Source organism: Falco biarmicus, chromosome 12 (genome assembly GCF_023638135.1).
Source record: "Falco biarmicus isolate bFalBia1 chromosome 12, bFalBia1.pri, whole genome shotgun sequence".
Taxonomy (NCBI): Eukaryota; Metazoa; Chordata; class Aves; order Falconiformes; family Falconidae; genus Falco; species Falco biarmicus.
In genome coordinates, this window is record NC_079299.1 from 34,017,839 (window position 1) to 34,033,876 (window position 16,038).

Here is a 16,038-nt window from a genome sequence, read left to right on the forward strand (position 1 = left end):
ACCCTAGGCCTGTCTCTTCTTTCCTGATCACAGAGACGTGACATGCAGCTGCCTTCTGTGATGCCAAGAGATGTCAGCCTTAGCAGCCACATAAAACATCTCCGAGAAGACAGCATGACAAAGAACAAGTAGGAAATGACCTAAGAATGATGCTTTTTCCTTTCTGCAGGGAGAGCAAACACTTCCATCAGTCCATAACAAGCCTTTGGCACTTGTCAATACGGCAAAAATCAGGCACTTAGGGAGGCAGGAAAAGAAGATGACAATGGAGCAAGGAGGAGAAACAGCCACTTTTGTCAGCAGGTTACATCAGCCCCCAGCTAAGCTGCAACAGCTCCTTCATGTTGACTCATTCCTCCAGTCTTTTTTTACCCAAGACAGACACAAATCCTCCCCTTGCTGGATCCAGAGGATTCCCTAACACGCTGGGCTGCCTGGCAGCTGGGAAAGCAATCTGACAGGGAAAAGCACACCCGACAGACACAGGATTTGACAGTGTGAGCACAGGACGACACACTGGTCCCAAGGGTCGCAGATCTGCAGACACCCTGGCAAGCAGGGATAAGCCAACCGAGGACGCAGGTATGCAGTCCCTACACCCCTCTTCCAACCCAAAAAGCCCCGTCTCAACACACAGATTTGGCGGGTTTTTACTTATTTTCTTCTGGTGGCAGAGATACTCCCTCCCTGCTGCTCCCTGCAACTGAGAATAGAACAGACACAACTCACCCAGCAGAGAGGAGAGGGGTACAGGGAAGCTGGTGCCTGAGGGGGACTGCAAGGAATTCCTGAAGTCACTATCCCAAAGTGAAGTTTACCACAAATCATGCTGGCTTGCTCAGGTAATGATCTTGTCTCCCACAAAGCCAGCAGCAAGCTTGCCTTAACAGGAAGAGCAATTATCACTCGAGGGTTAAGAGTACCACCGGGGTGGCAGCACGGTCACCTGCATTGCAGCATTTTCCTTTTCTGTTTCAAACAAGACACCAGCCTTTCGTTTGCCCTGTTGCCGCCCCTTAAATTAACCTCATTCAGTTTGTCAAGCTGTCCGTCAGTCTGCATAACATTCCCGATGCAACGCTCCTGTGAAAATTTCAGTCGATAACTCGCCCTTTCAATTGGGGACCATGATCTCTGAGCCTCACAGCCACCGTTTGCAGATTGGCCAACAAATGGGAGACAGGGAAATGACGGCTCACCCCCCTGCAGCAACCTCCAAGCAGGAATCAGAGCAGCGGCTTTGGCGCTTTAGAGGACACAAGGCTTGGGTTCAGGGACACGGGGGAATGAAGGATGCCCGTGTCACCCATCAGCTGGGCTAAGGCACAGCGCAGCCTGCTCCGCTCTCAGGTGGACACGTGCGCGTCACCCTGACACCCGACTGCATCTCAGGCTTTATCTCCACAATTATTCAGTCCCCTCTGCTTCCCGTCAAGGAGCTGCCAGGCAGCGTAAAGCAGCCAAGGGCAAAACTTCAACTGGGGCAGCAAAAGAGTGGCAGAGCAGGCAGCTGCTGAGGGCCAGGGCGCAGCTCGGGCACATCTCGCCCACGCCCGCGCTGCTCCCATCAGGCAGCCTCAGCAGCACCGTGCCCGGAGTCTGTCTGAAGAGCCTTTGGTGAAGCGGCTGATGGAGCAGGTTCCCAGGACCTGCCTCCTGGCACGTCTCCATGAGAGCAGCAGCTGCCCTGAAAAGCAGAGATGCGCACCATGGGGGAACTCAGCCCCGTGGAGTCAGCAGGGGGGATCATCACACACAGAGTCACAGAGCGGCTGGGGCTGGCGAGACCTCTGGAGATCATCTGGTCCAAGCCACTGCTCAAGCAGAGCCCGTCTTTATTGCAGGGAAAGAAACCGTCCCTGAGCCGCCTCGTATTACTGCTCTAGTGACTGATCAGCCCCAGGACTGGCAGAGATGGCGGTGAAGCACGACAGGCTTTATTGCCCAGTCCCATGGGTTAGGGCCCTGAGGCAACGGAGGGGCAGATGTACCCTGCAAGCCCCCCGGCTACACCGCGAGCTGCCCAGGGAGGAGGGAGGCATTGCACCGGGGCAGCAGCACCCGAACAGCTCTGCGGGTCACTGCCTGCGACAGACATGCAAACCCATCATTTCAACACCAGTACCAGCCATCCCTGGTGGCTTGCTCTCGCCACAGATGGAAAGCGGGTTTTCATGGTGGATTCAAAGAAAGCTGCCCTGGGAATCCCTCCCCCACTTGGAGGTTACTGTTGTCCCCCAAACAGCTGGAAAAGCAGCAAGGAGGAAATTCGCCCCCCTCCCCCTTGGCCCAGGAGGCTGAGCCTGGCCTCTCGCACGCTGCCTGATGCTTTACCCGCAGACCCAACCAAGCCCACAGAGCCAGGCCTGGGTGAACCAGCTCCACAAATCCAGCCCACCTAGCGTGGAGCAGAACAAACCTCCTCCCAACCCTGTTTTTAAGCCCCTCACAGATCCCACCTCCAGTGAGCGGCACATCCCACCCAGCGTCCGCACAGGAGCCCTCCCTGGCTGCACCAGCCCTGCCCCCCCCTGCCAGGGCAGCGACCCAACCGCCTCCTGCCACCTGCCACGCAGCTTGTCAGCTGCAGCCTCCATCAGTTCAACGGCCTTTCCCTGCGGCTGGCCTCCGGAGATGCCCTGCAACGCGACGGAGCCCACACGCTCTGTAGCTACACAACCCTTACCGTTATATTTTTGTGCAACACCACAGCTGGTTGGGCCCCCAGCAGGTGTGAAACTCACCTCACCACAGGCAGGCTGAGGACAAACTTCACACCCCAGACTCTGTCACAAACAGCAGTCTGACACAAAGCAAACGCAGACCTAATGGGGAAAGCGTCGGGAAATCCATGCCCGTCCAGGAGCAAAGGGCCACAGGGGCCTCTTGATCTCAGAGCTCCAAAGACACGACTCTCCGTTAAATACCGTCCAGAAAACAGAGGGAAAACTTGTAAAGATGATCCAGACTCATTTCTGCACAAACATCTATGCAAGCTGTCTATTTTACTGAGGGGTGCCCCAGCTAAAACTGCCCCCAGAGCCAGGCTCCTCTCGCTGCGTTGGGACGGAATATCTTGCTTTCTCTCCGAGACAGCAATATGGGAACGTTGCATGTAAAAATCAGGCCACAGGCTGCTACAGACCAGTCAATTTTCATTGGGAAATAGCCCCACAGATACTTACCATCTCTACACAGAAGGAAGCAGGGATGACAGCCTGATTGGAGAGGTGGAGAGTTTTGGACGCATCTTGTAGAACTTCAATACTGCTGGAATTTATCTCACTCAGATGCACGTAGACAACCCGTTCTTCTCCAATGCTCACTAAACAGATATTCTGCTCCAGGAAGCAGGTAGGAAAGAAAAAAGAAAAGCAGGGGAAGTTAAAAAATATGAGACAGCTCTAAGTGTCCTCCTCGACTGGGCGATAAGTACGGCTGTTGGAAGTTTTCAGTGTTGCAAGGCTGAAACAGAAGGCCTGGGGCAAGTGCAGGCTCGGGAGTGACCCCATCTGAAAGCCACAAGCTCCCGTTCTCAGGGGACAGAGAAACCCTGGGTCCCACGCTCTCCTTTCCAGACCTCGTCCACAGTTAGCTCTCCTTTCTCTGCCTTGTGCCTGCTCCCGCTCCTTCTGCTGCTCAGCCTTGCCCCAAACCTCCCTGACCGCTGCTGCTGCACAGCGACACTTGGACAGTTACTTCTCTGACATTCCCAAAAATGCACCTCTGAAAACCAGCACAAGCCAGAAGCGAAGCAGGCTCTTCAGAGCAGAGATCGTGCAAGTTATGGCCTCTGATGTGTGCTTATGTGTATTCCTGGTATGGCATGAATAACAGGCATTAATTATTCATTACATCATTCAAGTGGTGTTTTTTCTCTGACAGTCAGAACCAAAAGCTTTCTCCTTGCAGAACTGGCACAGACTACTGGAGGAGGAACACAGATCCCTTTGCTAAACCACCTTCCCACATCATTAAAAACAACGAGAATTTGTGCACTCTTGTGGTGGATTTCACTGGTTCCAAACACCTCAACACTTCAACAGGATCTGAATGCATAGAACTCCCAACACTGACCAGACGCCGTAGGATTCACTGGAGGGCACAGAGTACGATTTAACCGAAAAAGAAACCAGCTTCCACGATGTAAAACCTTTAATGATGTCTGGCTCAAGGAAGTGGTATTGACCGCTGTCAGAATCACCAGCCCAACTCAGCCAGAAGCAGCAGCATCCAGAAATGCTCATCCCTTGGCAGGGCACTGCTGCGTGCAACTAAGAGCCAAAAACCTCACCTACCAAGGCTGGGGCCTCCAAAATAAGGAACTGAAGCCATGCACGATGATGCATGTCTGGGCGATGCTGCCCAAAGCTCCCGGGAAGGAGGAGCTGCAGGGAAGAGCTGCGCCTCGCCAGCCAGCTCAGCTTCCCGGTGACAGCGGGACAGCAGCAGCAAAGGCAGGGCAGAGCCCTTTGGGGATGAGCGGAACAACATCTGGAGGATGCCCAGGAGAGCTGCCTTCTGTCAGCCTGTGTACTAACACCACGCATCCTCACCACCAAGGAGAGGGCTTCAAAAACCCCAACCCCTTCATCTACAGGGTTCTAAAAGGGACAAGGAAAATGCCATGCAACAGCGTTACAGGCAACATGGCACAGGGAAAGGCAGCAACAAGCGATGGCAGCTCTGCCACCAGTAACGCCAGCGCTGGGATTTACCAGCTCCTTCATGCAGATGACACACGCCAGACTGGAGCTGGCACGCGTTCACCTGCAAACAAAATACCCGACAACGGAGCTGTGGAGGGACTCTGCACAGCCTGGATGAAAGATCTGTACCACGTTCTGCCTGAAACGGTGGTAAAGACCAGGCATCGACACTGGGCACCCCAGCCTAAGGCAAGAACGAGCTTTGAAGTTCTACTGGAACACACTGCAGCGATTCCCAAGGTCAGACTTGCAGCCGTACGGGTAGGATCTGCCACCAGCGCAGGACACGTAACAAGACAGCCAGCTCTTCTGCCAGCCCAGAAAGCTTTGGGTGCGTCAGCTACCAGGGAACTACTGGAACTGCACTGCAACCAGAAGACAGACCTATAGAAAATGCAACGCATCTAGTCCTTTCTTTAGGCACAGCTACGCTTCTCCAGCTGAAATGCTCGCCCTTTGGGCAAAACATTGACACGTTCACGTCCAAACAGAAAAGATTAAGGTAAGGTCAACTTTCAATTTATAAATTGTTAGCCCAAGCGTAAAAGCTTTTCAAGGTACCTGTAGTTCAAAATCCAGCTGACATTTAAACAACTGGTTATTCCAGTGGGGAGAAACCCTCCTCTTTCGGGGAAGCATGCCTTCTGTTTGCAAGCAACTGTTTTGTCAAACGTGAGACTTCCCTGCAAAGCCTGCATTGCCTGGCCTTGCTGTTGACTGGTTTACATGCACATCCCCAGCAGCCAGGGTTGAGATGACCAGTGGCATCCAAGGGATTTGGCATCATCGTTTCAATTCGGTTTATAAAAAGTTTATATCCCTGCAATTGTTTTCAAAATGTCAGCCTTCCTTTCTGTTACAGAAAGCTTCACGTTCTCGGGAATCCTCTGATATCCCCTTCCGTGCTCAGAGAGAGGACAAGACATTTTAAAACAGCTGCTTCAAAAGTTAGTATCCTTTTAAATTAAAGTTTAATTAACTAAATTTGTTCTCGATTTCAGCCAGTGGAAGCCAGGACACCAGATACAACGTTCTCTTGCCTACACTTTGTTGTTGCTGCTGTATATGCCTGAATGCAAATGTCCTGTAGGAGCCTTTAGTCCAGGAATGCTTTGCCTCACCCCTTTTCAAGCTTGGTAGGGAAAAAAAAAGAAAAGAAAAAAAAGCTTGTGCTCCAGATGCAAGCAGTGTGGAGTCTCATGCGTCTTTGGCTGGGGCTTTTGGCAAAGAGATATGATGGATATTTCTCAGGCGGGATGGACCTGACTTTCAGGAAAGCTTAAATCCAGCTTTACAGAAATCATCATTTCAGCACGGTCTCTTACACCACTCTTGCTTTAGTGGTATTCAGCGATGTCCCCGTGCGCTCCCGAACAAGAGTTCTAATGAAGCAGCGGTTGCTGCTCATCTCGTAACGCAGGAGAGCGAGAGACCCAGGAATTGCTCTGGGTTTCAGACTGGGCTTGTTATCCCGCCTCACACGTCCGTAATTAAACACCATCTCAGACACTTAGATTTCCACCTAAGAGGACACCACCCTTCTCTAGGCATTAGCTGCTACTTATGCCATGAATCCCTTCTTTCCGTGTCCGCACCAGCCACGTATTGTCACGTTCTCCTTTTCCCTGGCAGAACCCCTGTACACTTTATGCCCAACAAGATGAGTCACACAAAGGCACGCATCTCGCCTAGCACTCACCAGCGGGGATCTTTCATTCCCAAACACTGAGACACTAGCCACAGTGTCCTGCCTTCCTATCGCCTGGGCTTCCAGCGTCAACGGCATCTCTACCGAGCTGTGAGGCTGGATAATCCCACACGACACAGGGCTGGAGTACCACACAGCAGCATCCTCCTTGTGCTCCTATAAGGGACAGAATCAAAGACAACTTCAGAGTGACCTCTGAGGAAACTCCAAGCTTCTTAACATCCACCACAACGGCAATTCACCCACATTTTTAAAAATCCCTAGGAGAAAGCAGAAAGGCACAACACAAGGTGCAAGATTTGTATGGGCCTAATTAGCATCCTCACAGGGTCCAAAAGCTGCTGCACTCGCAAACGCCCACTCCGGTGCTGGCGGCCTCCTTGCAGCAGCTTTTCACAACCCTCCAAGTTCTCCTGCATGAAAGCACCCCAAAGACTAGAACCGAAACTGCTTTCTGAAGAGTTCAAACCGCTCCTGAAGTTCATATTCAGGTAGCTTCCCGTTCTCTCCAAAACTTTAGGTTTGAATATAAAACAGCAAGGTCTTATCCAAACCCCGTTTTTTTCCTAACAAACCCCTCGATAACGACGTTTGAGGGCAGGAGGCGAACACGACGCCAAGCCTGAGGAAGGACTCCATAGCAGCCTGGAAGATCGCTGTCGTTCACAAGGGTCAGCATCCACTCGCAAGGGAACTTCAGAAAGCACCGTCCAAATGTCAGAACAGGGCTGAGCACGGGCAGTGGAGGAACGACACATCCGGGTGAAGAGATGACCAAAGGGAATTAGAGACACTGAGAGAATGTAGAAGTTGTTTACTCCCCAAACAGCATGAAACAGACACAAGGCATTTGTCTCTGCCAGATAGACATTTCCTACCTCTACGGCAATCGATCACCTCTAACTTCTTCTTACTCAACAGCCTCTTGTAAAGGAGGGGCAGCCCCAGACTCCCGTGGCAGAGGCTGCCCAGTGCCCTGCCCCAGTGCTCTCTCATCAAGCTTTGCCCCTCCCTTGCCCCAGGAGGCCGGCAAGGACCCTCCCACAGTCCCAGCAAGGCACGAGCTCTGCGGGAGCCTTCCCGCTGAGGACCAGCGCTCCCCAAAGCTCAAGGAAAACAAGACTCCCGCATCTCAGTAAAAGCAACTCCCTCCTCTCCCGTACCGCTCTCGCCCTGCCTGAAACCTCAGCCGCTTGCCCCCGCGATGGAGGGCACCAGCACCGCCTGCCTCTCGCAGTGGGTGACCAGCCTCTCCCAGCTCCTGCAGCTGCCTGGGTCCTCCACCCACCAGCCCACACACTGACTCTTCCCATGCCCACTCGTTTTACAAAATTGCAGCCCAGGCACCCAGTGGGTGACTCTGCCGGGGAGAGGGAACAGCACCAGCAACTGCGTCCCTCTCGTCATTAAACTGGCACCTGCTGCGGCGCAACGGCATTGAACGTGGCTGCAGCTTTTGGCTTAAGTCTGGGAACGTTCATGCTCAAGAGAACCAGAGAAACCTGAGCTCACCTGCCACACCAAGGACTAGTTTCCCCTCACCACTCCTGCCGTAAGCCCCTTTCCCATTTGCACACGCCTTCACTAACTGAGCCAGACCCCAGCTTTCAGCAGGCTGCTCGCCGCCTTCCAAACAAATGCTGCATTTTGGGCCAACCCAGCACAAGCCCACCGCTTGCAGGGAGAAGCAGGGGCAGTCCTTTGGAGATTCATTACTCCTCACGTCCCAGACAACAGGCCAATAGTGAATATAATCACTGCTCCCTTAAAAATAAAATAAACCAAAAAAAAAAAGACAGAGGCATGGCCCTGAGCACTGAGCACAGGTGCCTCTCAACATGGGCTGCTTTCAAAGCACGGCTGTGCTCACAGCGAGCTGGGCAGAACTAGCTCGTTAAGCAACATTTCTCATTTGGAGCTGAAGCCAGGACACCCCACGCCAGGCAGCGTGCTGGGCATGGGTACGCGGGGAAAGGTGGCCAGCTGCAAGGAAAGCGCCGGTACCTGGCTGTGAGAGGCACGCCAACACCTCCTGGCCAACACCATCCACGCCCACCACCAGCGCCAGCTCGTATCACCTCACCGTGTTGGAACACAGGGTGACCTGGTAGAGGAGAAGAGCGTCAGATACTTAATCACTGCCAGAAGCCATCAGCCACGCATGGTGTCCTCTGGCTCTCACCCACGGTCAGGAAAGGGAGCGATATTTTGCCTTAGTTCTCCTGCTGGTCCACGTGTAGACCACTGTCTTTCCGAGTAACAAAACTCTTCTGGCGATATCCGATTTATTAAGTACGCCTTGCATACCAGGGCATATGTAAGCTAAATTAAAGCACAATTCATGTTCTACTTGCCACTGGGACCAATTTTTACTCTCAACTACAACAGCATAAATCCAGAGGAAATCTGTTGACTTTCACAGAATGAGTCCAGCTTTACAGTGGGAAGCCGAGGGCAAAACGTGGCCCAGCAGCAGCTGTGCAGCTCATGGCTGCTGGAGCTTTTCCAGTCCTCGCTGCAGTGGATGCAACCATTCTGCTCCACACGAGAGGAAAGATAAGACCGGGAAGAATAGCAAACTGCTTTATGCAATGACATCTTTCTTTTAACAGTCACCTTCTGTCCCCATCCTTCCTCGGCCCACTTTAAATCAAATTGCTCTAAGCAGCTCAGACACACACGCATGGCTTCTGTGCTTGACCGTAGGGTACACGATCCTTGGCTTACAACTTTGGAAACAAAACGGTGCTCCGCCCCAGAGTACCCCAGCTCACAAAAACCTAACACGAACACCGATCTCTTACTTGCGTTATGCCCAAAGCCAGCAGCACTACAGCCCTCCTGCGCACCAGTGAAGCTTCAGCTCCACCTGCTGAAGCACGTATGGCCGGGCTCGTGCCATACCTGGATACCCAGGGCTCCTTGGGAGCGGATGGTCCCCTTGCAGGGCATTATGGTGAATTCAGTTGGCTTGATGTGATGTTGGGCTCCCTTTCTCCAGGACGGGCAAGTGTTGTCTGATATCTGAGCAAAACTGGTGACGCTGCGCTGTCCTGAGCCTTCGCCAGGGATGCGAAGGTTGAAAGTCATGGGAACCAAGGAGGTGTTAGTGAGGCGACACGGCAGGGTGCGAGGAAAGCCTGGGAAGGTGAGACAAATATCAGTTAAGTCCCCGGCTATCCCGTGATTCCTGGTGTGACTCTCCTATTAGGACAGACCGGTGCTTGTTGTTTATCTCTTTTCAGTGTGAATGAGAGGTAATGGAGAAGCTCAGGGAGGAGTGAGTTGTGACTGAAGTTGCTTTTTCCATGGATGGCACAGCTTGCTTCCTTGGCAATGGGCAGTGCCGTTGGTGCTGAAGAGCTGTCTCTACCTGTGAGGAGCTCTCTCACCTGCCCCCAAACCAGCCCCAACTCTTTCTCACTGATCAGTGTGCACCCAGACAGAGCATTTATTCTGAAAATTCAGTCTGTAAAATCCCCCATTAACTCCATGAACATTCCCCCAGTTTTCAATATATGAAAGTAGGGCATTGTCATGTAAGGAAAAGAAAGGATGAGACCGGGCACTACAACATGATGCATTGCACTCTAATGCAGTTTCTCTAGGCAGGACCCTTAAGGCATCTCCTGTTTCTGGGCAACCAGACTGAGCACATGACAACTCGGCCCACCTCACTGCAGGCAAACCTGATGCTTCCTTAGAAATGAGCAGGAACTGTGTCTCACCTTACCTAACAAACGGGGACATCACATCCACACTGCCTTTGATTACTGCCCACAAAGCCTGACATCACTTCAGCTCTGACACTTGCTTTCCACAACGGAAAACCAGTGGTACAACCACACTGGGTGAGGGGGTGGCTGTTCTGCAGAGGCAGGACACCAGCCCGCAGCTTGGTCTGGAGCGGACACCAGCTCTGCCAGAAGACACCTCCCATGCCCTGCTTACCAAGTGCTATTTGAATAAAGACAGGGAGGAAAACCACCTGCAGACACAGCAGATAGTTCCTCTGTGCCCAGCAGCAGTGACCATTGCCCACCGCCAGCAATTACTCCGGCAGGGAGGCGGGGGTGGGGCACAGAAAGGACATGCACCGACTGACCCACTGCACAGCCCCAAATGGGACCGAAGTCACCAGATGCAGACAACAGCCAGCAGCACAGTGACAAGAAGCAAAAATACAATAGCTGCCTTCAGCTGAAAAGGCCTTGTTAATGAAATCAGATTAAAGTAGGATGAACCTCCTATTACACAACCGCATTTCTGCCGGTGCGTTTCTTGTGGGTCTATTTATTCAAAAGGAAGCAGAGAAGTGGCCGAGTGGTGATGCAGGGAGAGGGGGAAGTGGCTCAGGGAAAGTATTGAGATTTCCTAGAAAGTCCACGAACCGCATGAAACCACAGAGGCATCCTGGGCACAGAATGATCATGGCCCTTCAATCAATCCCCAATTGATTTCACATGTAAACTTTAGATCATCTCAGTACAAAGCCTTTCCTCTGAGACTCGAGATGGAGAATCAGAATCTGCATTTCAGTGGAGATGCTCTGGGTGCTCAGCCACCGGCTCCGTCAGTGGAGCAGTGCTTCGGCTGGGGAAGGAGAAGGAGCCCACATCTCTGGAGACATCACTGCCCAAACCAATGCCGAGCTACTGCCTGGGCTTATTACCGGGCAGGTGATAACGAGGAGCCCTCACAGCACAAATTAACAGCTCACACTAAAGGTCAAGTGGGTAAGTGGTGTCCTCGCCTTGCAACAGGAACGTTCACCCTGAGCAGCCACAGGCTAGCGTGTGGCTCCAACTCCCTTCTCCTGCAGCCCCATCCCCTGGGCCCTTCTGGGACAAGGGCTTTCACCATCATTCTGCCGCCAAGGATTGGGAGGTTGGGGCTGAGCAGGCTCTGAGGGCACCAGGAAAATACTGACTTTCTATTCCTTTGGTCCTGTTTGATCTCACGGCAGCAAAATACCACCTGAGCAAGCGGCAGCCCTGGTTCTAACACCCTGAAGGCTGCTGTGGAGGAACACAAGTGACAGACGCTCCCAAAGCGCTTCATTTCAGTAAGGCACAGACCTCCCCACCAGCGGTCCAAGCCCAGGGCACACTCACCAAAGGAGACGTCGCCGAATGGAGGGAAGGTACATGGAAAGGGAAAGTCGGTCCGATGACACAGCCCCTGTAAGGACAAAGGCAGAGGAGGAACTGGCTTGGTTAAAAAGAACTGCAAAGTGTTCGGCTTTCGTTACCACCGGGACGGATAGAAGCTGGTCTCAGCAGCACGGTGGGTTTCAAATCAACCCGTCACCCCTGCGCTCGGCACAGCATCCCTGTGCACAGGGGCAGCCAAAGCAACGTGGTCAGCAGGTGGCAGCTGCTGAGGTGGCTCAGGGCACCAGGGCAGGCAGGGTACACCCCCAGGTTGCTGCTGGCCCAGTGAAGGACCCTGAACAAGTGATGGCTCTGTGCCTCAGTTTCCCCACCTGTCATGTGACGGGCAGAGCTGTCCATGCAGAAGCAGGTTCATTGTAACTAGCCCTCTCAGCCACAGGTTCCCTGCTTTGGTATCTCTTTGCTGGAACTGGCCTTTCCACGGGCTAGATGGACATCTTCCTCAGACCTTATTCCACACTACCATTATGCGTGCAGGATTTTGAGGCACGAATCCACAGGAGCCCCAGACATCTACTGAGAAACGCAGCACAAGTTCTACACAGTGGATGGTGGAATCTTGGAGGAAAGTATCAGCTTGTCACCAGTGCACCGGCTGACACATCCAAGAGCAAGACTATTTGCACCACCAAACATGAGTGTCCTGAAGCCACCACACCAGCCCGCCCATCCCTAAATTCAGAGATGTTCCAAACTCCCAAACTCACCAACATCCACTGAAATCAGCACTTGAAGCTGCACAACATTCATTAATTTCATGGTTGATGCCAATCAATGCCAGCTCTGCCTCTTGGTGAAAAAAACAAATACAGATCAAGGAGCACAGTGACCCGTGCCTCCTAGTTTTATTCACAGGACTGCCACCGGGTCTCTCGTACACATGAACAGACCCCAGCCTCCCGCAGGAGGGACCTGCACTCACCCGTGGTGTCCCAGTTCCAGCATCCCTTTCTAAAGAGCAAAAGAACAAGCGTTCAGGACCTCGTCAGGTCTGTTTCCAAGCAAAGAGTGATCACCTATGGTTTGGGCATCTTCTGACTGCACAATCAAAAAGCACTCAAAATCTGACTTTCAGGAGTTTCAATCCCATGCTAATTCTCGATTCCTGGAGCTGAATCCGTTCCTGAGAACAAGTTAGGTAGCAAATCCCTTCTGGCAATGAGGTTCCCTCTCCAAGGACCTCACGTAATCAGACTTAACCTGCCAAGCCCCAGCATCCTACTCTGGATGGAGCAAAGGGAGCAGACATGCTTTCCGTAATAGCACTTGCCAAAAGACGATAGAAAACTGCCTCCAAACCAGCCACAACTGGGTCTCACACTGGGAAACTGCCAAGGGTGAGCCTTGCAGCGAGGGGGGAAATAACTGCCGTTTCTGCTGAGCACACAGGAGCTGTGCTCAAGGAAGTCAGACCTGAAGGACTGCCCAGAGGGCTCGGCCAAGCAGCCAGCCCAGAGCCCTGTGCGCTACAGCCGGTAACAGCGCAGTTTGCAAGAGAACGGGGGAAGAGGGCAGTCTTTATGGCAACAGCCACATCTTCCAATAGTGCTTCTGAAGGGAGATCGGGGTCCTCGCAGAACAGGAAGGAGCACAAGGTAGGAGAGGAACCACCTGCACTCCCACCGCTGTTCCTTCCTCTGCAGCCCCATGTCCCACCAGCCAGCTCATCTCCACTCAAAAGAACTGGGAGTTTTTCCCTCCCTGGAGAACTAAATCCAGTGCACAACCCCCCCTGAAGAGGGAGGCTCGGCTTGCCCCGGTGGGTGGGCATCTCAAAAGCATTTGAAACAAACAGCTTGAGTTGTGGGGCTGGAGAATGAGAGATAAGGGCTGGACAGGGGTCCTCGGAACAAAGGCAAGACAGAAAGCAAGGAGGCAGATGCCATCTCGAGGAGAGGAGTCTGCAGTGGGAATTACTGTGGAGGCACCCCCCAGGCTCCTGTAACCCTCCTCACCTGACGGTCAAGGTCACGGGCTCAGGGGACCCATCCACACTGAACCGGAATCCTTCTGTGAACTGCCCCAGGGCGGTGGAACTGAAGGAGATCTGGATGACTTGGAGGACATCTGGTAAAACGATGCCCTCCTGGGGGAGAAAGGAGAAGCAGGAGCCCAGAGCGGTCGCTGGAAGGACCAACTTGGAGGGGGCATCAATGACTCCTTTGTTAAACAGGATCACCTGCAGCAGCAAGAAAGCAAAATGGAAATACATGAGGAATCTTCTTTCCTTACAGAAGGCTGACTTGTTTTCTAATTAAACTTCTACAAAAGGCAGAAGATGCTGCGTGCTGCTGCTTGGCTGAAGCCAAAGAAAACACAACAGGACAGTTTCTGCCTTTGGGTTTTTGCATGCAAAAAACCCCAGTGATAACTTCACATAAACAGAGTCACTCTGGGTTTATTCCACTGACACAGAGCAGTCCGCTTGGACTTGCAGGGCTGAGGATGTGCTCAGCATCACCAAGGCGATGCAGACCTGCCCCAAAGAGCAGCAAAGGGCGGTCGCAGCATTACAGCGAATCGTCACCTAACTGCTCCCGCTCCAGATGAGCCCAGTCCTGCCAAGGGCAAAACACATTCAGCTCCCGTTACAGCCAGCAAGTTTACTGGATGTAGAAAATACCTTGGGACAGCCCCATAACCAGCTTCAGCAGCACTCCCCGACTCTGCTAGGGTACGTCAGTGAGGCGCATTTTGTTCTTTTCTTTGATCTGAGAGTCTCTTTGTCTTTGCTCAACCAGACATGTCAAGAAAGGATGAGAGTGAGGGGCATAGCAGCTCCACCTGCTCTAAAGAATCTCTTTCATAAATATTCACAGCCATCATCTACTAATTTACCATTATTTACTGTTCCAACAAGCTACACAATCCTGCAGCATTTGCTGAGATTCAGCAAGAAATGCCCACACCTGCCTGTGAGTATCAGCACACTGGTGGTCACCAAACCTACCCAAAGCAAAGCTCTACAGTTTCCGAAGGCTGCAGGTGAAATCCGGCCATTTCTGTGGACTTATCTACCTGCTTGGCAGTTATTTTCCCTAAGTTTTGTCCTCGCAAAACCTGTCAGAAAAACTGAGACAGAAGCAGAGGTACAGCCCTTATTTTTTTAATTTTGCAGCTGCTGTTGAAAACATTCCTGTATTCAAATTCTGCACTGGTAACTTGGAAACTACTCATATGTTTTACACCTTAATTACAAATTGCACTTAGGGATCCTACACTGAAGTTTACCTCCAGTCTGGCTACTTAATACAGCACTTGGAGTATCATCTACTTATTCACATTTTCTCCAGTAATGAAACCAACACATTGATATATATAGAATCAATAAAGAATCAGCATTAAAAAATGCATACATACAGTGCACAATATTTTGGCAAGAAAACACCTTAACGTGTCCTTCCCTGCAACAGTCAAGCTTTTGAAAGTGTCTGGCACCATGTACTGCCTCATTTTCTACCGCCTCCAGTTGCTGTATCTTGGGGGTTTTTTTGGTTGGTTTTTTTTTGAGAAAACTTGCCACCATCGGCGGGGGGAGGCAAATACCCAGAAAGCTCCTTTGCTTCATTTCCAGAACTGCCCTGCTCTGTTCATAGAGCCAGAGGGGCACCAGGTCTGAAGGGTGGCAGGAGGCTGCTCAGCAGGGACAGCGCTCCCGGTGCCTGCGCGGGCAGCTCTGCGCGGGGAGGCTGCCCGGCTTCCCTCCGGCGCCAGGAGCCAGCAAGTTGCGCTTCACTGAAAGGTGTTTGCAACGGACTCGAGTCGGAACACAACACCTTTGTTCCAGCTGCTTTTTAACCGCCAGGGTACCAGGGCGCAGTGCATCTAGGGCTGAAACAAAAGCCTCTGGATCCTGACCTTTTTGACCCGGTGTTGCTATCATGTGTCAAGGGCTGGATTTTCTGCATGAAGCCTCCCAGCTGGTCTCAAAGGGAGGTTGCCAAAACGCAGGGATCGGGGCTTTGTGGACAACATACACACCTTTCAGACCCCATCAAAACTATCCAGATTCTGCAAAAACTCCCACATTTAACTTACATCAAATAATGCGTGCACATAACTGCCTGTGTTGCCAGAAATCCAGCAGGTGCACAAAGCTCACTGCTGCCCCAGGGGCCATCAGGATCCACCCCAACCCCAGCAAGCCCCACTGCTCACCTCGTAGCTGGGGGCTGATGCAACAAAAACCTTCCCGATGTCCAGCTGGTCAAAGCTGAAGCGCAGCTGGGGCCCTATGCCGCTCCCTTTGATGCGCAGGGGCAGCCTGGTCTCACGGCCTGGGGAGAGGTTGCCATGTCAGTACAGAATTCCTTCGGCTCGCCTGGATTTTCCAGGCAGCCTCAGAGCCAGTCCCTGACTCCGGGCTGGGTGGCACCAGCACTAGATGCTCCGCGAGAAGATACGGGACCCTTCTCTTCCCTCAGCACATCAACTTTGCGGCTGGTTT

The 16,038-nt window shown here is 52.4% G+C and overlaps 1 pseudogene; it reads right to left on the reverse strand.

The window, feature by feature from the left end:
* Window positions 1-2,007: 2,007 nt before the first annotated feature.
* Window positions 2,008-16,038, reverse strand: part of LOC130157684 (hydrocephalus-inducing protein homolog) — a 67,137-nt pseudogene continuing 53,106 nt past the window's right edge.